The following is a 23,739-nucleotide window of genomic DNA, read 5'->3' as shown; positions in this document are numbered from 1 at the left end:
TTCGCTATAGAAATATAAGTAGCGAATCTCTTGAATTTGAAATTCAAAACCCAAAATACGTCATCTTAACAAGCACACCTTTTGTTTCTGTTAGCTTGTTAACGTATTGGCAGTCTGTTACATGTTAATGGACAAGTTCTCGTTTTACAAAGTAGTCTGCAGCGTTTGCTTCGCTTGCTCCGTTTTAAACTGAATTAGAACTCCTTTAAGTTTCCTACTTAATCGTTATTTGTTGTTTTCATTGAAATTAGTGTAGAGTTTAAAACTTAGTGTTCCTAGTTGTACATTAGTTTATTTTATGCAGCACTTATTTGAAAGTTGAGCTGGTTTAGCTTATCGGTCGCATGATTTACAGTATTACAATTAGCTTTACTTTTTTTTGTTTTTAAAGACACTTAAGTCGTAGGTTTTAGCCAGTACCGCCATTATCTAAATTATAAAATTTATCTAAAAACACTTTGTGGTTTGTTTTTTTTTGTTACGCATTCTCGGCTAAACTGATAAACAGATCCTGAAAATTATTTCATAAATCATTAGTGAGTAATAAAGACACGCATTTTATCCCTATTTTTTCCACTAAAACGGAAACTATGCGTGTAAAACTGCGGGTTTTTCACTAATGTATCGTAAATTGATCCAAATTCTATTAATACTCGTATAGCTCTAAAATTAGGTTAAAACAGAATTCTAAACTCGCTCAGTTTACACAAAAGTTCAAAACAAATTTCATTATTAATTTTCTATTTCATCGTAACCTCATTTTGATAATGAATATTTAATGTTAGCCAATGTACGAACTTGTTAACAAGTCAAGCGTACCAATCTCGAGCAAAAAAAAATATAAAATGCAACTTTTTGCACGGTAGCGGTATAATTTTGCAAATTACTAGTGTTCTCAACATAGCTCATGTCAACTCCATTGCTACCAACATCGCTTATTAGCATCGGCCACAGAATATAAATCTACATTTTATTTTTAACAAAATGTGCATGTTTGTTATTTCTTTTTGCATACGATTTTATACTCCTAATTAGAAGTTTTACGTAATTCCAAAGAGCGCAATACTTAAAATAATCATATTAAGTTTGAAATGCATTACAGCAACATGAAACATTAAAAATGAAATACATAATTAGAATGAAAATCAGAAGCACGTAAGTTAACTTTTGCACAAAATAGAGAAAATCTTGCAAAAAAAAAAAAATTCCAAGCAAAACATGAGGTTGAATGATAAAAGAAACTAGTGTTTCATGTGTTAGGTTAAACAAGCAAAAAGCGGTTAACAGCTAACCCGTAAGTAAGAAATAGATGGGAAAATATCTAGAGAAGCTGCAAAAACTGTGATAAATGTTACAACGTCTTTCAAATTAACACATGTTGCAAAAACTCGTACACTTTTAAACGACCTACTACTTGCAGGACTGGATAAAGTCATCAAGGCATGCAAGGCATGGTTATTGATATCAAATGCTAAAGATACATAAAAACAAAATAGAAATATATTAACATTAATAACATTAAATTATATCTACTTCAGGAAATGCTATAATATGTATTTATTCACCCTTTGTTTTTTATTCATTTAAATAAGCTGTTTCAAATATTTATTTTAAATAATAAATTATAGCATCAGCTAGCAGTTATAGCCTCTGTCTGCGATTCGAAGGGCGTAGCTTTGATTCCAGTTCATGGCACATACCTTCAACTGTCTCAAACCGTGAAAAATATCAAGAAGAAATGAAGTCTGCCAATTTACATTGGGCCAGCGTGATGAGTTATTAGCCTAACCTCTCTAACTCTGGAAGGAGACTCGTGCTCAACAGTGAAAATGGGTTGATAATAATGAATAACTCATAATCATTAAAGGAAGATTTAATATAAACAAACGATTGATATGAGTTTTGATCCCACGGTTAAGAGCAATTGAATCGCTAAGCAGTGACATTTCCTCGGTTTCTCGTATCAATGCATGGGGGACAGTAAAAACTGGCGACTATTTTCATTCATGTTTACGTCTAGAGACTCCCCGTGCGCTGAGTTTTATTGACAACATAAATACGGTCAGTGCCGGCGTTTGGGTTACGAACGTGCAGAGCTTTCGAATTTTTGAAGTTTACTTTATTGTTTTTATCTCGTTCACCTTGTTCACCGAGTACCTCGTGTTTTGGATCTTTTACTGGCAATAAAATAATGTAGGTGAATCCGTGAACATAAGTTCGGTTTAAATTCTGCAAGACTTTGCTCGATTCTTATGACGCCTTTATTTTATTTTTTTGACCATGTTACTAGTTTATTTAAGTGTTAACTATTATTTTTCATTCCAATTATTCATGAAGCTCTCTCTTTCAACTAACATGTTGACCAATATAATAACAAAGTTGAAGACGGCCTTTTTTGTGTCTTGATTAATTATTATAAAATTAAAAAAAAAAATTAAAAAATTAAAAATCTAGTACATTAACCACTTGTTATTATACTCGTAGCAGTAATTTTATAAAGGTTAAAAGTCAAGATAAGCTAAATACTTAGTTTCTGTATATTCGTTTATTTAAAATCTATTTTGATTTCAACTCTCGAGAATTCACAGAATTTGTATAATAACATTAATTTTGATTTCAGTATTAATATTTCAACGGTAGACCCTGAACAATTTGTTACCTAACCCAGATCATTAAACCAACGGGTCTATATTTAGTATCATTTATAAATATTATCAAATAATATTCGGCTGTTTCTAGAATCATATTATATTAACGTTATTAGTAAAGATAATTTTGATCAGTTAATAATACATAAGTAGAGAATACAAAATTACGTGACTTAGGAATTACTAACAATAGCTAGTTAGTAATTTTCGTGTATATTAACTAAAGTTACTCAAAGTTAGTGAATAGTCAGCTGGATATTGACACTGGAAGGCAATGTTAATGGATCTATACTGATATTATAAAGCTGAAGAGTTTGTTTGTTTGCTTGAACGCGCTATTAGGAACTCCTGGTAAGATTTGAAAATTTCTTTTAGTGTTAGATAGCTCGTTTATAAAGGAAGGCTATAGGCTATATATTATTCCCGTATTCTTACGGGAACGGAAATCACGCAGGTGAAACCATGCAGCGTTAGCTAGTAAATTTATAAGATTTTAATGCAATATGCAAAGTTAGATCGTATTAGAGATGTATGTAAAGGAAAATAATCATCTGAAATGATTTTACTCATAAACACAATTAAAACAATATTCGAGGGTTGCGTTAAAGAAATTTAACTAACATCAAAGTTGGCAAGTTCTAACCCCCGGAAATCTCGTTATGCAAAATCGGTACCCCAAATTCCTGTTCCAAAACTCATGTTGGTGGGACGTGCTCCAATTTTAATTACAATGATATGCACTCACGTACCGAAATCAGATTCAGAATTCAAATCGAACACGTGCGCATAATTATATCTGTAATGTGTAACTTCTAAGCAATCTGAAGGTTTCAGACGTTTTGTAATTATTTGTGTTAATTCATTTAAGCAAACGCTCCACAGTTTCTCGTTCCTGAATAGGAGGATACAATAAAGTATATCTATGTCTCTCGCTGATTCCATTAGTGAAATAGTTTTCTAAATCGATATACTGATTTATCTGTGAAAGAGTTACAATCAAATAAACTTAAATTGGTTTTATAATTTAGGAAGTAGATTAGAATGCTTATTATATAACTATGCAGGTAATGGTTGCTTCTTCTTCTTCATTTTCTTCTTATTAAGTATGAAGAACTTTTATTTAAGTTAGAACATTATTTAAGACAGATTTGTTATTTTAGATATTTTTTTTTTTCATTTATATATTTAATCAACTTTTGTTTAATTTAATTAAACCTCAAGTACAACGTTCATTTAACTTGTCATTAACAGATATTTCGTTTTTATCATCCTCATGAAATCTTACATTAGCATCTCCACTTCTAATAGCGTCTTAACTCTACGAGATTCCTTGTAAATTGGCGTCGTTAGAGATCTTAATTAAGTCGCAGTTTTTAGAACGGCGACGTCGTGGCCCGCGGACGGTCGTGATCCCGCCGATCGATGTTTTGTTTGAATCACGGTTTTGAATAAATATTATTATGGGCTAGAGTTTTTTAATCGTTGATGATAAATCTTTGTCTAGGGTCTTTCGCATGTAGAAATACTTTGTAGGACGTATTTTCTGCATATGTTTGGTCAATTATTGTTGTATTAATGTTTTTGACAATAAAAATGGAATCGATTTCAAAGACGTGTTTTCCTTTCTTTCTTCTTTATTTCAGCTATTTTTATTTCAACACAAAATGACTGATTTTCATGAAAATGGAATGGGAACAATCTGGAAGTATATTTTTTTCAAACAAAATGGAATTTTTAAAATTAGTAAATAGCATTTTGATACAATGCCGCTTTGAATCCATATGGGTAGAATAAAATTGTACCTGTTCCAAGTAAAACTGCTGCCATTTCAGACTACACCATCTTTTAACATCAAATAAGATCACGGACAAGAACTTTATTATTCAATTAAAAAACAAACTATAAATTCTTATTTTTTACTTATCTTCAGACTTCCTGGCTTAATTTCAGATTCATATTTAATTTTTGCCATTTTAGCAATATTTTAATCAACTTATAACATTTCTATTTTTTCAGTGTCCAAAGTATCCGAAAGTGTATTAGATGGGGTAATAACAATAAAGTTGTCTAAAAAATTGTTGAAATGTTTATTTAACGGTACGGATTAGTCGGGATGGAGCTCTCACGGATTCCATCCCCGATTTGTATTGAGGGCAAACATTTGTTTAGTGCTGGCTTTTAACTTCGGGATAGGAGTTATGCTCGTAAGTTTGCATTTTACATGTTAATATGAATTGTTTTGTATGTTGCGATGTATTTGCTTGTTATGAAATAATTAATTGTTCTATTTGAATGGGTCTTGAAAATAATAGGTTTTGTAATTGAGATTTATATATACCCTCTACAGCTCCACAGAAAAGAGGTTGGAAGCAACAGTTCTTCGTTTGCTGTATACCCTAACAACCATATTTAATCGCGATTTTAGTATGTTTGTATAAAATAAATTAATATATCTTAGGACAATGTTTGCAGGATTAGTTTAAAGACAAAATAGTACTCCTTACCTTACCTACCTTACCTTATCAGCCGATAGACGTCCACTGCTGGACATAGGCCTCTTGCATGGACCTCCAAGCACAACGGTCTCAAGCCGCCAACACTGCGCTTTCCTTTGCGGGGTCGCCATTCCATCACCTTGGGACCCCAACGTCCATCGGCTCTTCGAACTATGTGGCCCGCCCATTGCCACTTCAGCTTCACAACTAGCTGAGCTATGTCAGTGACTTTGGTTCCTCTACGGATCTCCTCATTCCTGATTCGATCACGCAGAGAAACTCCAAGCATAGCTCGCTCCATCGCCCGCTGAGTGACTTTGAGCCTTCTAATAAGGCCCATAGTCATAAAGAGTACTCGTAGTGCTGTAAATGTTTATACCTACTTGTATAGCAGATGGATGCATATAAAACTGCGCAGCATAACATACTGGGTCCGTCACGCGACGTGGCACGGATTAATGAGACATCCTGCGAATCCCCACTGATTTGGCTCGACGTAATACCGCATCCAACGTTTGTGACTTTGTGGTTGGCTTGATTAAAAATAATATATTTACGTGCCATACATGTAGTGCAAGTAATATTTTCAAATTAAAACTCGAAATTTTATCAGTTTAGAAACATTAAAATTAAAAAACCCCCGCGCCTCGGCACGCACATTATGCCGTCATATCTACGAGTATACTAATATTATAAAGCTGAAGAGTTTGTTTATTTGCTTGAACGCGCTAATCTCAGGAACTACTGGTACGATTTGAAAACTTCTTTCAGTTTTAGATAGCCTATTTGTCTAGCAAGGCCATATTATCTTCCCGTATTCTTACGAGAACGGGAACCAAGCGGGTGAAACCGCGCGGCCTCATCATCATCTTCATCGTCGTAGCCAATGGACGTCCACTGCAGGACATAGGCATTTTGTAGGGACTTCTAAACATCACGATACTGAGCCACCTGCATCCAGCGAATCACTGCGACTCGCTTGATGTCGTCAGTCCACCTGGTGGGGGCTCGACCGACACTACACTTACTAGTGCGGGGTCGCCATCCCAGCCTTTTGGGAACCCAACGTCCATCGACTCTTTGTACTATGTGCCCATTACCACTTCAGCGTCGCGACTTGTTGAGCTATGTCGGTGACTTTGGTTTTTCTGCGGATTTCCTTTTTTTTTGATTCCATCGCAGAGATACTAAGAGCTGAACTATCATCCGACATTGAAAATATTCAATACAGCCCCAATTTAATCACAAAACCCGCTAGAATTGTCTACCATACATACATTGAGAACATAAATCAAACGGTCGAGAACTATCGAACTTAAGTGGAATTCAGCTTGAAGGAGTAGCGAAAGACCTAAAGATTTGGTCGATCCACATCTATAAGTTACAACTATGAGAGACGACTTTACGCTTCCCTTAAATGAATAATTAATTTTCTATCAAATAAAGAAATCTCGCAGATCTATTTTGCATATTGATATAATATATGGATTCATTAAGAGTCTGATGCTAAAAGTTTACCTATCTAGTGTAAAAATTAAAACAAAGGAAGGACACCTAATAATGGAACTGTCAAAAACATAGTTTTTCCACTCCCATAATTATAAGGTATTATTCCGCAACTTTTACTAATAGGCTAAACTAAACAAGTTCTGTATTGTAAAAATAAAACAGGGAAAATAAACCAAAAATCAAACTCCGCGCACTAAAATCACTGTTTTTAATAATACTCGGTGTAACTTAGATTTTTGACCAATTGGTCCGGTACTTTGGTAAAATGGTATAGTCGTTGTCGTTGAAGGAGAATTGGGAATAGTTGCTCTTTGTTACAAGAATCTCAAATACATCTAGACTCAATATGGGAGCTTCCGAAATTGTTGCCAAGATTCACCCCCACCCCTATGTAAGTGTCCCGTGAAATTAAGGGGAATGTTAGTTACAAGCTGTGACTTGGGGCTTTCGGTCTTAATATTGTAAATGATGATTAGTTTTTTAAGAACTTTTTTCTTTTTACTCTCACTACTTTTTTTAACCCCCGACGTAAAAAAAGGGGTGTTATAAGTTTGACTTGTCTGTTTGTCTGTCTGTCTGTCTGTGGCACCAAAGCTCGCGAACGGATGAACGATTTCAATTTACTTTATTTTGTACTAGCTGACGCCACGCGGTTTCACCCGCGTGGTTCCCGTTCAATAGGTATACGGGGAAAAAAATATAGCCTTCCTCGAAAAATGGGCTATCTGACATTGAAAGAATTTTTCATTTTGTAGTTCCTAAGATTAGCGCGTTCAAGCAAACAAACAAACTCTTCAGTTTTATAATATTAGTACAGATGAAAGGTGATTTATGTGCCAGTGTTCTTAGATATGTTTGATGAAAATCGGTTGAGCCCTATAAAAGTTCTGGGGGGTTATATTAGGGAAGAATAACTTATTGTCGGCAAATCTACTCGAGTAGGGTCTCAAATGAAAGCGTACTGAGAGAGTATATTGATAACCTGGTTGAGAATGTAATTAAAAATTTCATGGGTTTTTCAAAATATTTCAATTTCATGTTATATATTATGGTATAATTGCATTTCAAATCAGTAAAATCACTACTAAACATGTTTGCAAATGAATACTGGTTGAAATAAACAAAGAACGCTGCGACTTTGTCCGGCCTTAGACTCCTTAATCCGGCCCTCTCACAAAATCCGTTCTTAATGGACGTCTCCTAAAAATAAACTACTTCCCTGCTAAATTTCAACGTGGTGCATCCAGCGATTTTTGAGATTTCGTGATAAGTGACCTTTAGCTTTTATATATTTAAATTTTTGTTGTCTTCATATTTTTCTTGAACTGGATTTCAGAAAATTTATTTTCCAAATATCCTGGGTATAAAACACTCATCTTCCAAATCGGTTTAGACGTTAGTAACAGACACTTAGAAGTATTATAGTTCAAGATAGAAAATAAAAGACAAATAGTAAGTTAGAATGACTTCCCCACTGAAACATTACTTGGCGTTCAAACCGAGAGGATGGTGTGACCGAGGCTTAGGAGAGTCGTTCCATCGGTTACGGATACCGTCTTGGCATGGCTCTTGGCATGCTTGGCATGCTTGGCAGCATGGATCAGTCTATCTGGAGCGTGCCAACCTACATTTTGGTGGATGAATGGACAAAAAATTAGGTTATGGGACTGTTTTCCTCTTCCGTGGAAAGTCGTTTGAGAGAATTTGCGACATTATTGCTTTTTATTGCTGTCTCTTATAGAGCTTGTTTTGCTCGAATTGTGAGGGAGCATATTGCTAGAAATGCGGCTTTTACGCCAAAATACGTTTGTAAGTTTTAACCGACTACTAAAATTATGGTCCTGTTTAAAAAAAAAGAATATTTGCCATATATTTTAAACTAGCTGACACCGCGCGGTTTCACCCGCGTGGTTCCCGTTCCCGTAGAAATACAAAGATAATTAGCCTATAGCCTTCCTCGATAAATGGGCTATCTAACACTGAACCGCTCTTACCGTTTTTGTCCCTTAAGTATTTTTTTGCGATTTTCTATTTGTTTTATTTTATTGATTATTTTTTGAGGGAAGGAGAATCATATTTTATTGTAAAAAAAATATTTAAAAAAATAACTGGCTAAGTCTTTTTTAATTTCTAAAAGAATTGCTGAATATATACGCTTTTCTTTAGACAGCTCTTTTTTATGAAGAATTTTCATATAAACATTCATCCCTAATATACTTATCCGTACCTTAAGACCTTAAAATTACCACCACTTTCGAAGACCACCAAACAGCGTGGTAGGTCCACGCTCAAAACTCCCTTCTATATAAGAGGTGAATCATACCGCTGTAGTAAATAAAACAACCCCAAACAGTTTAAATCCTACAAAGCCTTTTGAGAAAATTACAGACATTATAACATATAATACTACATATAAAACCTCCATGTCTTCATTAAGCGGCCTAGATATAAAAACCCCAGAGGCCGTAAAAACGGCAATATAAAAAACTTAATACTATATAAATAATGTCCATGTTAATGCTAAGGCAAATAAGTAATAAGCGAAAGTAAATATTCGCAAATCTTGGTCGGTGGTCGGTGGATGAAGTCATAAGAGCCTACTGGGCAACACTCTACAGTGTTATTGCTTTGTGCAGCAAACGAGTTAGCCAAGCCGCGGGTCTACGCGCACTGTTCTAAGTATATATCGGCGGAGCAGACTAAATACTACTTCTGATAACGGAGAAGCCGTAGTCTAAGAGCAGCTTTACGTGTCAAGGATGGCAGATACACAAAGTAACACTATCAATCATTACTGAATCGATAGCTTAACTTACTAATACAGTTTTACCCTCTAACTACATTACTGATCAAGTATAGCGCTGATTCTATCAGATGTAAACCAGAATTAAGTATCATAGTGCAAGTAGTCAAGTACGAGATTACGGGCTGGCAACCGTCAGTGGCTGGATTAAAGACGTCTTTTGGAACCGGTTAATGCCCTCCTTCCTCGCTCGTGTTGCCTTCCAGCCAAGTAACTAACAATGCAATGTTATTATTATAATGGCCTCACTATACGGATAACTGACACACCCAATTCCTTAACACACTGCGAAATTGACCAGATCCAGCCATAACGCTCAACCTTATACACTTGAAATTCACCACGAGCTCTCTCAGAGATCGCCAACTGACAGACGTCCACAGACAAACAACTGACAGATAAACGACACGCACTCTTTGACGATTCTAACTGATATCGCCACTTAATCAATGTAAGATGGCGCTACCATCCAATCCATCTAGTGGCACTACTGCACAACCATTTCAATTCCTTACAAATTCGCGTTAACGGTAACGAGATATTATTCATAGTATGAAAAAATTGAAAACTGCCAGTAGGCACAATAGTTATTATTTAATTTTATTTTATCAGCATCATCGTATGCAATGTCGACCCGAAGTTTGGCTGTCAATACATTAATTGCCACACACACAGCATGGGAAGTAGGGTAGGGGTAGGGTAACTTTACTCGTCCTGCCCATTGCTCCCTTTTTGTCGGTTTTTAAGCGCGAGTGAGTATAAATTATTATAATTAATTCGTTATTAAATTGATGAAAATAAATTTGAATTTGAGCTTAGAAAAATAAGATAATATTTTTAATAACATTTTATAAATAATAATACATATAAGTTATGAAATGACGTACATTTTCTACCTTCATTTCTAATTTGTTTGTTGGTAAACAGTGCACATGAAGTATTGCTTTAGTAGGACAATGGGTATTATCTATACCCATTGTCCTACATCATTTCGAATATCTCGAACCCAGGATCACTAATCCGAGACCAAATACACTAACCACTGAACCAACGAGTTAATTTAGTAGTAAAATCAAATAAACCTGAATTTGAAGGTAGTCCCACCAATCCGCAGTGCGTGTACACCTCAGCTACTGGTACGAACAAGCGACGCCGCCGCATTAGCTCGGCCGCCGCTAACACCAGAGCAAACAGAACTACACGGACCCTCTTACAGCTAAAACGTTTGATCACGTACGACGGGGGCAAAGACAATAACTTAAAATACTTCACTAAATATTATGAATAAACTACTGAACCGACAGACGTTGTCCTGTCATAGATTACTTTCGATTGGACTAGAGTCTTAGAGAGATTGGAATTTGACGGCCTCCGTGGCGCAGTGGTATGCGCGGTGGATTTGCAAGATGGAGGCCCTGGGTTCGATCCCCGGCTGGGCCGATTGAGGTTTTCTTAATTGGTCCAGGTCTGGCTGGTGGGAGGCTTTGGCCGTGGCTAGTTACCACCCTACCGACAAAGACGTGCCGCCAAGCGATTTAGCGTTCCGGATGTCGTGTAGAAACCGAAAGGAGTGTGGATTTCATCCTACTCCCAACAATTAACCCGCTTCCATCTTAGATTGCATCATCGGTAAGTGATCAGGTGAGATTGTAGTCAAGGGCTGAATTGTAAAAAAAAATTAAGCTTGTGATACACATACCTCATTTTATGAGGGACTAGCAGATGGCCGTGGTTTCACTCGCATGGCTTCCGTTTCTTTGGGAATACGGTTATTAAATATATCGTATGACACTCACAAATAACGTGGTTTATATAAAACTGGTCAAATTGTATACATTAATTCACAATTTGAGATTTTACTTATACCATTTGTAACGCCAAACGATACCGTGGCATAAGGTCAGACCATCTAGAACTTATAATAAAACTGTAACAGGTACATTTTGTACATTCCTATATTGAAGATCATTTGTAAATTTTTGTCGGGGGGCATTATATAATCGATACTGAAGCTAAAAATATTCATTTTCGATTTTTTGTCCGTCTGTCTGTCCGTGTTTGTTTGTTATTCGGGCATCACACTGAAACTCATCAGTTTTAAAAATTTGTTCATAAATATATAAAAAAAAATACGAAATTCAACCCTTAAGGTGGTGAAGTAGGGCTTGAAAGTTTACATTGATTACCACGCGGACGAAGTCGCGGGCGTCCGCTAGTTAATAATAGTAGTATAGATGAAAGTTTGTCAGTCTATGCTCCTAATAGAGGTAAATACGGTGGTTTTGAAAGGTAACAGGTTTCAAGGTTCCAAATTTTCAATGAGATATCATGAGGATCATGTTTCCAATTGCCAAACCCATAACTTCGTGGTCACCCTTAGCTAGAGACCCTTAAAGTTTGATTCGTTTGATATTTAAAGGTGTTATTCAAAAGGGTTGCCGCGCTACTAAGTGACAAACGCCTGGAAACATAATTATACTGAGGAAAGTATTAAAAAATATTCTTAAAGATTAATTAGTATTTTAACTTTAATTTCAAGTTTTCTACTTAACCTTAACAACATATTCTGACGTTTCAAAACAGAGTATCCTTGAAATAAATTAATTTTAAATATGAAATGGTAAAATTTTTCTATAATAATAAAGCTTAATTAATCTTAATTAAGCTACTAATCAAGCTCACAAAGTCAAAAATACAATTCAATAGAGTTACACTTGCAAAGCATTTACGTATTAAGTTTTTAATTTACGTCCGGTCAAAGAGCTCTTGTGAAAAACGTCCAGTGTTCACAACAGGCGCCGGAATGTGAAAACTAATTATGGGGTGTAAAATGAAGTTTTTTAGCTGGCTAACTAAATACTTTGTGATTTTTAAATGTAAGGAAATTTACCATTTTTTCATTGGCTTAAAATGGACCGTGGGCTTGATTTGGACCGTGGACCAGCAAAGACGTACCACCAAGTGATTTAGCGTTTCGGTACGATGCCGTGAGAAACCGAAAGGGGTGTGGATTTTCATCCTCCTCCGAACAAGTTAGCCCGCTTCCATCATAGACTGCATCATCATTTACCATCAGGTGAGATTGTACTCAAGGGCTAACTTGTAAAGAATAATAAAAAAAAAAACAAGCGCTTCAAAACCACATAGACTAACTACTGAACCAACGAGGCATTACATTTCTAATTAATCCTATTTATAAGTTCAGAACTATGGCTGTAATAATGTAGCCAAGTTATAACAAACCTTCCAACTATTCGTGCAAACAAATCAAATATATTATTACATGTATGAAGAGAATAAATCTGTGGAACAGAAACTAATTAACACGTCGCGAGCAGGTATTAATGCGATTATATTCGATAGTCTAAGAGTCAGTGAACTGAAGTATTGTTTCACGTGTGCAAGTTATCATTTTAGTCGGTACCAGTATTACAGCTCACTGTTGAGCACGAGTCTCCTCCCAGAATGAGAGAGGTTAGGCTAATCCACCATGCTGGTCCAATGCGGATTGGCAGACTTCACACACGTAGAAAGTTAAGAAACTTCTCTGGTACGCGAGTATCCTCGCGATATTTTTCCTTCGCAGTTTGATATACATCATTATCATCAATAGCAAACCATATTCAGCTCACTTTTGAGCACGAATCTCCTCTCAGAATGAGAGGGGTTAGATTAATAGTCCTTCACGTTAACCCAACGTGGATTGGCAGACTTTACATATTATGTAGAAAATTTAGAAAATTCTTTCCGCACGATATTTTTCCTATACCATTTGAGATACGTGATACTTAATTTCTTAAAACGCACATAACTCAAAAGTTGGAGGTACATGCCCCGGAACGGATTCGAAGCTACTGCCTCCGAATTAAAGTTAGAGGTCATATCCACTGGGCTATCACGGCTCTCGGCATTACTCGTATTATATTAAGCCGTAAGAATGTGTGATTAATAATTAATGATTGACGGTGAATGAATCATTAATAAAGTAAATAATACATAATTTCCTTGCAATTCTAACATGCAAAATATGAAGTGAGGAAAGAATTAAATTGTAAATATGATCGATACTGAAGCCGTAAACTATTTTTTGTTATTTTGTGTCTGTATGTCTGTCAGTCCGTCTATTTTATTACCGGGCATCACGCTGAAACTACTGAATGAAATCAACTGAAACTTGCACGCATTTGACCAACACGATTTGTGACCATAATACTAAGGAATAAGTAATAATAATAAGGATACTTTTTGTCGCGAAAATAAAATGAGAAACGAGTAAACTAGGGGTATAAAGTTAGTATGGAAATTCCAGCAGTTTTCAAGGTACATTTGTAAATGTAAAATGATTAGTGAACTATTTATTTTACTTTAAAAAACTTACAAAAATATAAATAGAATGGTATGAAATAGGGGTTTTAGTTTAAATTGATTGTCACGCGGACGAAGTCGCAGGCGTCCGCTAGTATATTAATATAAGTAAATACAAAATTAAAAAAATTTGTTCATAAGTGATAAAAAAAATACAAAATATAATATGATTCAAAAATGTTTATAATTCAACCCCTAAAGTGGTGAAATAGGGCTTGAAAGTTTACATTGATTTCTTTATAATTGTGTGTGTGTCTTCTGGCTAGAAGACACACACACAATTAGAAACCTAGAATAAAGAAGGCATTTCCCTCTGATGTTGCGATCACATTTACAAGCTCACCACAAATACAAAATAAAAAAAGTTAATTCACAATAGAATAATTCATAGAAGTCATTAGATAAAACAGTAACCACCCATAACTACATCTGTATAAACGACGGAAACCACTTAGAACGTAACGCGGACAAACTCAAAGTGGTGGTTATAAATAAAACTCGGTTTATTTTTACAACACGAACCCAAATCGAAAGAATAATAAAAACATACAACAGGTCCGAATTCATAGTTGACAAGAAAGTAGCATCGGAACGTACGCTGTGTTCGCATAGAAATTTCCAAAAATGTTAGGAAATATTAATCAAATAAATCCTCTTTAGTTCAGTAGAAAACCTGGCTGATTATTTAGTCCTGGTTCAAGAAAATACATAGGTTTACTTTTTTCGAAAAAATTATAAAAGCCCGAAGTCAGTAAATTAATGGAGTTTCACGTCTTTGCTTCTAAGATTAGATTTCGTTAAGCTTTCAGTCCTGGTCATCTTTCATTTATTTAAATTTTTAACAATGTTAATATAAAAATAAAGTACAAAACACTATTAAAAATTTATGAATAAAAAACCCCCGCTGCGGGACATTTGAGTGCCCAAGCAACCGGCGGTCAAGGCTCCAGAGTGAGGAACCTCCTCATAATACTCGCCGTCTAAAGAATCACTGCCTTCTGTATCCGATTCTTGATCCAACAGTTAAGGGAAAGCTTCTCAAGGAGTTGATCAAACCTTTTCGCTATTAGACCATTGATTGAAACAACCATCGGAACAATAATAGTTCTTTACATGATAGTAATCATTAACTATCCTAAAAACTGAGAGAGACCTGACCATGAAGAAAGACATGGAAAATAGGATAAACTAGTGTGGCTGACTCATTATTTTTTTATTATTTAAATAAACCATAGCAGCATTAATATAATATATAATAAACCAAGCAGATTGTATTTGTAAAACTATATTTGTAGCACTACTTAATATCATAAAGAAGTAGTTAGCAAGCGTATATGCAGAGGTTAATCTCCGAAAATAATGATCCCATTCTAACCAATTCTGCAGTTTTCGAAATATATTCTACCAAGAAACTTAACGTATCAAACTCGCGGTTTCATCAAACCAAATATTGGACGCATCTATTCAAGCATAGCGTAGCTGGTCATAAAAAAGCTCTACCTGAGTAGTGACGGCCAATCATAGACACGGTTTGCGATCAAGCTTCGAAGTTATAAATAAGGGGTGGGAGTGGATCCAAAGTTTATTTTCCCGCGGTGCGTCGTGCCGGAAAGACGTCTCGCTGGTCGTGGAGTAAGCGCGTGTGTTGTGGGGTGCGAAGTGATGAAAAGTGAAGTTTTATCGACTTTAAATGAGTTGTGCTCCAACATGAACTTTAGGAATTGGATTAGGATTGACGTTTTTTGTGCAGGTTTGTTCTTTTTTATTGGTTTCTTAAAAGTAAAGTTCTTTGAATTAGATGTTACGGTACAAATTATTTGATGATGTTTTTAAATATGACATTCGAATTTAGCAACTTGTTAAGTTAATTTAAATAATAGGTCTTGATAGGACTGGATTAACATTTATAGTTTTTTTTACTTAATTAGATATCTGTATTGTTGAAAGTATTTAATAAAGATGAATCAGAAGTTAAGATTATTTTCGATCGACTAATAAAATTTTCCGCCTTTTTAGGATAAAATAAAACTTAATGAGACGGAAGTATTTTTTATCTTGAATTCTAATGAATTTTCAGACTTCTGTAAATCTGAATTTTCTTGCAATCATTTTTAAAATACAATTTTTGACTGAAAATTAAGTTTTACCTTATTATTTTAGTGATAAAATGAAGTGGACGTAAGATACTCAAGATACGTATGTTATTTTGCTTTCCCATTGGGTATTATAAAGCTTAGGCCCACCTTGACGATTTTTAAATGGGGGCTGATGTGCTAAAATATCTATAAAATTAGTAGCGGACGCCCGCGATTTCGTCCGCGTAAAATTTAGTTTTTTCAAATCCTTCGGGAACCATGGATTTTCTGGTATGAAAAGTAGCGTATTTCCATTGAGTACCAAACATCCATACAAACTTGCGCTTATAATAAATATCCTACCTACTAATATAATTCGCGTTTATAATATTAATAGGGTAGTTTTTACAAAATTCTGAAAGTTTAATAAATAGGTTACTTATGCTGTAAACTTCATTTTATAAAAACAATAAAATTATCTTTTTAATTACTTGCTGCTTTAAAAAATTACCATACTTATTTATAACTTCACACTCAATTATAGAAACAGCTTATTTTGTCAGATTTTCTGTAGCATTGGTATTTTACTTAAATAAGATCTCTTTCCAAATAAGATAAACTTTGGTTGGATCAGCTTGGCAGCGAGGCTTAACCTAATAAATTAATCTTGTTATTGCTTTGGACAAGTGGGTCTTGCTTTTGTTTCTTGTCTGTTTCTTGTATTATTATATTTCTGCCGCTTTTCCAGAAATAGCTTCGTTATTTTAAAAAAAAAAACCTTTTTTAGCGATATGTTCAAAAGCAAATTTTCCGGAAATCTGTAAATTTTTAAAACTTCTTGGTTATAATAATCCATAGAGCCGTGATAGCCCAGTAGGTATGACCTCTGCCTCCGATTCCGGAGGTTGTGGGTTCGAATCTGGTCCGGGACATGCAACTCCAACTTTTCAGTTGTGTCTATTTAAAAAAAAAAAATATCACGTGTCTCAAATGGTGAAGGAAGAACATCGTGAGGAAGCCTGTATATCTGAGAATTTTCTTAATTATCTGCGTGTGTAAAATACCCATATTTGGCTCACTGCTGAGCTCGAGTCTCCTCTAAGAATAAGTGGGGTTAGGCCTTGGCAGACTTGATACACGCAGAGAATTAAGAAAGTTCTCTGGCATGCAGGTTTCCTTCACCGTTCACGTGATATTTAATTTCTTAAAATGCACACAACTGAAAAGTTGGAGGTGCCCCGGACCGGATTCGAATCCACACCCTCCGGAATTTAAGGCAGAGGTCATATCCACTGGGCTATCAAGGCATTATAATATTAGTAGGATATTATTTATGTTTAATGTATTACTCTATCTTTTATATCTCTCAATGTCAGGAATTCCTAGCCAAAAATCAAATCTCTCAATGCCAGGAATTCCTAGCCAAAAATCAAAAATTAAAGTCGCGACATTTGCCATTTGTACAAAATATATTCGAAAATCCTTTCAGATGGCCCCGCCTCGCTGTTTAAACTGATTTTTATAGGCCATAAAGGCGTGTTCACATTGTTCAAGGAATATATTGAACGGTTTATGCCGTTTGGCATACTGAATTCGAGATCTTGGACGCTGTCCATATTACTTTCAGTTAGGCTTTCATTACTGTACTTTAGGTTTTTCTACTTTTTTTCTGTTGAACTTTTGCATGTTATGCTTTCCTATTATCCACTTTGCTACCAACGAAATGCCAAGCGACTAAATATACTAGTAATTATGATATAAAATTTAACACAGAGACTTATCAGAAGTTTGAAGTTACCTTACTTAACCGTTACCTCTTCTAAGTTTAAGGTTTCTCTAATGTAATGTTACGGCACAAAGCAGGCAAGTGACTAGCCAAATATAACATGGCTTAATTAATTTCTGTTTAAGTAGTAATAATTGATGGTCTACCTTCCAACCAAGTTGAAATCTATGCCATTAAACAATATCCCACATTAAATCAATACAATTGTAGGCACGTAAATATGCTTGGTGATAGTACTTCGCTGAGCTTTGTCATGAAGAACCATTATAATTCTTTGTATCAAAATTAATAAGTATCTTAATGACAAATATCTCGGAAAGTAATTGGTCCGGCATTTATCCTTACATAGGAAACAGAAGTTATTTTAATCATTGTTAAAAAAGAGAAACTTATCAGTTTTTTACAAGATATTTTCAGCAGAATTTGCCTTCTTACTAGAATTTGACTTTAATAGAAATAATAGTCAAACTTCAAATTGTTTAAGTATTATAAATTAAATCTCTACAACAAAATTTCTAGCTATTTGTCTATAAATTAACGGGTTCTAATTTAAATTAATGATTGCCGGCATTAGTAAAAATGTCTAGATAGTCTTAAATCATTGTATTATTTAAATACTTTCAGCTAGACTAGCTAGTGTTTAGGCCTGATTTTATAGGCCATAAAGGCGTGTTCACATTGTACAAGCCATGTATTGAACGGCTTAATGTCGTTTGGCGCATGATTCGAGATCTTGGACGGCATCCATGTTACATTCAGTTAGGACACTATAATTTTGATTAGATATAAGGTTTTTTTAATACTGTTTCGCTATAAAAACTTCTGTCTTTCACAATACAATATCGCTTTAGTTTTATACTTAATTTACGAATTATGTTTGTTGCACCCAAGTGTTTTGTTTTTGCAAACACAAATGGTACTTTTTGGTCCCTAAATTGTAATTGATTTTCTAATTGGAAATTTTATATAGGTTTGCTTAAGTTACACGTCATTGTTCTTCCTATAAGGATCCCAATTCTCATTGTAATAGGTAACTTTCACACATGACAGATTTATTTTTGTCGGGTTTCAGTTCACGTTGACAATAACAAAAACGTGACGTATAAACCCTAAGCTATTTTTTAGATTCTCAGGTTAGGTTGACAATAACAAAAACGTGACCTAAGAAACCCTAAGGTATTTTTGTCGACTCTCATTTTAGGTTGACAATAACAAAAACGTGACGTATGAAACCCTAAGGTATTTTTGTCGAGTCTCATTTTAGGTTGACAATAACAAAAACGTGACGTATGAAACCCTAAGGTATTTTTGTCGAGTCTCATCTTAGGTTGATAATAACAAAACCGTGACGTATAAAACCATAAGGTATTTTTGTCGAGTCTCAGTTTTGGTTGACAGTAACAATCAATTCGTAGTACCTAATCGTGACACCCCTAAGTATCTATAAGCCGGTACTAACTTGCAGACTACACGAAATATCGGTTATGGCAACCCTACTTGTAATAATTCACGTGAGAAAACCAACAGAATAGCTTCGTTAAGAGCCGTGGAGGGCCCTTGAGCCCGCATTGTGCTGATGTCAGGGCTTCGAGCACTCGCCAAAATGTTAATGAGACAACCTATATGGATGACCATCGATCCGATTTGTCGAGACTATACAATCGGAAATAATTAACAGCACACCTCCTCGGATATAATTATTTATTAATAATCACGGCCTCCGTGGCGCAGTGGTATGCGTGGTGATTTACAAGACGGAGGTCCTGGGTTCGATCCCCGGCTAGGTTTTCTTAATTGTTCCAGGTCTGCGGGTGGTGGGAAGCTTCGACCGTGGCTAGTTACCACCCTACCGACAAAGACTTACTGCCAAGCGATTTAGCGTTCCGGTACGATGTCGTGTATAAACCGAAAGGGGTGTGGATTTTCATCCTCCTCCTAAAAAGTTAAGCCCGCTTCCATCTTAGATTGCATCATCACTTCAGGTGAGATTGTAGTCAAGGGCTAACTTGTAAAGAATAAAAAAATAATAATAATAATATTTATTCCCGACCCAGGTTCGAACCTGAACCTTATGATCTATAGACCCATCATTAATAGATGACGAAATTCTAGATAAACTCATTGAAGTTTAATTACCTCTATCTCGCTGTCTCCATGATTGACAAGTCAAAGGTAATGATGGTATTGTAATCTAAGCCAAGTAAATTACTATCTAAGATTCCCACTGTATATAATCTTACAATATTATTAATATGATATAATATCATAACACTTATAATCAGTCCTAATTATAATAATAGTCTTTTTGCGTAGCTCCGAGCAATTTATAATTTCATAATTGGTTCAAGTCTAATTAAGTAAAGACCGAAGATTTAGGGATTCTTAAATCGAGGGCATACACACATAAAATTAGATAATAACGACTATTAGTTAAGACAGAAATAATTTGCTTCATTATTGAAAAATCGTATATCAATATACAACTAGGAACCATATCGATCACATTTCATTGAAACATTAAAGTAGCATCATAATCAGTCTGGTAAAGCCGAAAACTGTCTCATGTAAGCAAAGAAACAATTCAAAGGGCGTTTAAGTTACAAGTGCCGCCTTGTATCTATTAACCCGATAAGTAGAATAGGTTTTAAACCACATACGCTTGTATGTTTGTAATGGGGACGATGACTAGGTTGGAATATATTGATTTTTATAATAAATTCGGATAAATAAGGTCAATGTTAACTAATTTATACATAAAAAGCAAAGACTGACAGGACATTTGCAAAATAAATAAGATTATAAAATTTCAAAATCTAATAAAAATCTTTTATCGTAATTAGATAAAAATTCATACAGTTTTAGCTTCCTTACATTAAATGTGACATTTTTCAATAAATGAACTATTAACATAAACACACAAATAACAAAGATATTAGTAATTTTGTTTGAACGCCCATACAAATCTAACAATCAGCGAGCCAACGACGTCACTAACTCGCGTGGTATGGAGCGCTTTTCAGGGATCTGCGGCAGCGCCGCAAATCTGACCCTTTAAATCCCTGTAGCTCCGAAAGTAATGATCGCAGATACCCTATTCCTGTAACAAAATTGCTTTACTATTAGCATACTCTTAATTTATATACAATTTAAAAAACTGTCATCATCCCTATTATACCAGCAACAATTCCTTCAGACAAATTGGAGACAAAAGTAGAAGCGGAGCGGTAGGACTTCCCCTGACGAAGTCTAACACAAAAAGTGCTACTACTACTTAAACTACCTTTGTTTACGGAACTAACTTTTAGTAATAAGGCCGCCTTTGCATGCTAAGTTTAATTTATCTTTTTATTGTTTTATTTTATAATTGTATTTTTGTGTGCAATAAAGTATTTGTTCTTCTTCTTCTTCTTTTACGTTGTGCAAAGTCCGCTGTATTAAAGTAGCGTGCACTCCGTATGCGCATAATTGCACTACCTACTCCAAAGGACTAAATTATGAAGCCTTAAGTGGAGAGGGAATTTTTTTATCTTATAAAATTTATGCGTATATTAACCCTACTCAAAAACCTTGTGCATGACATTGTGTGTTAGCTAGTAAATATTGAAAAACACATTTGATCTCAGTCCTCTTTTTTTATTCTTTACAAGTTAGCGCTTGACTACAATCGCACCTGATGGTAAGTGATGATGCAGTCTAAGATGGAAGCGGGCTAACTTGTCAGGAGGAGGATGAAAATCCACACCCTTTTCGGTTTCTACACGGCATCGTAGCGGAACGCTAAATCGCTTGGTGGTACGTCTGCCGGCAGGGTGGTAACTAGCCACGGCCGTAGCCTCCCACCAGCCAGACCTGGACAAATTAAGAAAATCTCAATCTGCCCAGCCGGGGATCGAACCACTGCGCCACGGAGGCCGTCGACTCAGACTAACTATTGTATAGGACTTGCCTCGCTAGATGTTACTTTTCTGTCAAAGTATATGATCAATGATCTAATGCGATTATAAAAGCTGTCTCTATAGAATCGATGTTAAATAGTTATAATCGTGTTCGTCGGTTAAAGCGCTCCGTAAAAATACTTTTATGTGTAGTTGAATGGTTTTAAAAACGGTCAAAACTTCAAGTTTAGTATAAGATATATACCAAATCTAAGATCGTTTTCCTCAGAAAATGACAGACAATTTTGTTTGTGACTATGAGTGTACAGGTCCTTCTATAATTGGTCTGAGGCCGTCTAACATCTTGCTATGCCAGTTTTACGGGGCAATAAAATTGGACCTACATTTTTATTCCAAGCAATCAATCATACTAATGCGGAACGTATTAGAATAATAAATGCAACCTACAGAGGTTCAGTGCCAAAGCGCCGTTGAGTGACTCCGAGATGTCTGTTGACCCTCTGACCTCGCAATCTCACGTCTCGGGAACATTTCAAATATCACCATTGTCCGCGATTTCTACAAGAGGTATGACGTTTGCAACGGTAAGGTAGCAAAGTAGCGTGTACAAGTAAAAATTTATTATTATATAATGATTTATTTATTTTGCTATCATCCATGAAAAGTCGACGAACCCATGCGACGTCACCCAGGTCCGACAAATACTCTCTACGTACGTTTTACCCCGAAACCAGAGCATCCTTAGGAGATGTTGACTCTACAAAGTGCAATTGCAAAGTCACTTTACAATTACACGTTGTCGCATGGGTTCGTCGACTTTTCGCGGATGATAGCAAAATAAATAAATCATTATAATATAATCATGATGAACTTCCGCAAAGTAACGCCTGCTTCTATCCAATACATTTTTATTTACATTTTAAGTACGTGCAGTCTGTTTCTTAATAATATTAAGTCTTAATTTTCATTTGTAAATATAGGTTAGTTGGAATAGGAAATAGGTCGCTCGTTTTCATGAGTTTTCAAGGAAATTAACGATATTTTATTCTTCACGAACGAAAACGGTGCCTTTTCCACTATCAACATAATATTAGGCATAATATTAGGTTTAGGTATACTTTTTTTTTAAAATAATTTTAGTTTTTCACTAACCTATTACTAATTAACTTTTAAGTTGAAATTGAAAATGTAGGTTCCTACGCTATCTATGGAAAATAATTAAAAGCGATTACTAATAAACATTATAAACTATTCTTTGGGTTAGGACTAGTTGTCCTAACCCTAATAAAACGATGAAAAGTTATCCAGGTTTCAAATATATGGCTAATTGACAAGACAGCGCCTTGTAAGGTGCTCTTTTACAATATTATCTAGCTTTAAACTTAACAACTGGTAGACTCTCCATCAAAATCATAATTTTGCATTTGGTTAAATATAAAATTATCTAATAACATTAGATAACTAGATTCATTGTCATCTTACCTAACTAATCTAACGGTGTGTCTTTTTGTGTTCTCTAAAACGGTAGACGCAGCATCAGTTACATGAAATGAAAAAAAAAAGTTGAACTTTAATCTTTTCCTAGACTGACACCATCACGATACGTCGAGCGCAAGGAACCCGTCCGTTTAAATTGACGTGATAAAAAATAAATTAAAATAACTGATGTAAGATGGTGTAGATACCGTGTTATTGTGCTCTGGGATATGGTAGTCCTAATTGCGGCTGCTTTGTTATACAAAATGAGGTGTTAGCTCTTCTATTAGATAATAAGTGACTTGGTGCTGATGAAATTGATTCACCCGTAGTCTGATGTGAATTATAGACCGAGAGCCTTTGATAACCAAACCTTCTTCATTTAGTAAAAGCTGAACAATTTGTAACTTATGCTCCATGCACCATGGTGGCTCTGGCTCCAGACACTGAACATTCAAAGTATCAAGTGTATTTTTTTAATTTCTTCGACATAATTATAACAGATCAGGTCCCTGGTTAATATATGAGATATCATTTCCCCGCTCGCCAGTCTTTGTGGCATTATTTTGAAAAATACCTTTATAAATCAAACTGTAAGGATCTCAATCGAAGGGTTGTCATGAAGCTAAACTGAAATGACATAATTTCTCATTATTAAAAAAATAAAACCCTTGAAACAAAGCCAC

The 23,739-nt window shown here is 35.1% G+C and overlaps 1 protein-coding gene across 8 annotated transcripts in view; it reads left to right on the top strand.

Annotated features, from left to right (window-relative positions):
* LOC112054260 (uncharacterized) overlaps positions 1-23,739 on the top strand; it is a 254,519-nt gene that overhangs the window by 174,879 nt on the left and 55,901 nt on the right. The window contains exon 1 of one of the 8 annotated variants that reach the window (XM_024094029.2): positions 15,405-15,570. The exons of the other annotated variants lie outside the window; for them this stretch is intronic. The gene's annotated coding sequence lies outside the window, so the exon portion shown is untranslated. Of the gene's footprint in view, positions 1-15,404; positions 15,571-23,739 lie in introns of those variants that run through there. 8 annotated transcript variants of the gene reach the window in all.

The sequence above is a fragment of the Bicyclus anynana genome, chromosome 21, assembly GCF_947172395.1.
Source record: "Bicyclus anynana chromosome 21, ilBicAnyn1.1, whole genome shotgun sequence".
Classification (NCBI taxonomy): Eukaryota; Metazoa; Arthropoda; class Insecta; order Lepidoptera; family Nymphalidae; genus Bicyclus; species Bicyclus anynana.
This window is presented reverse-complemented; position numbering and strand designations above follow the sequence as displayed.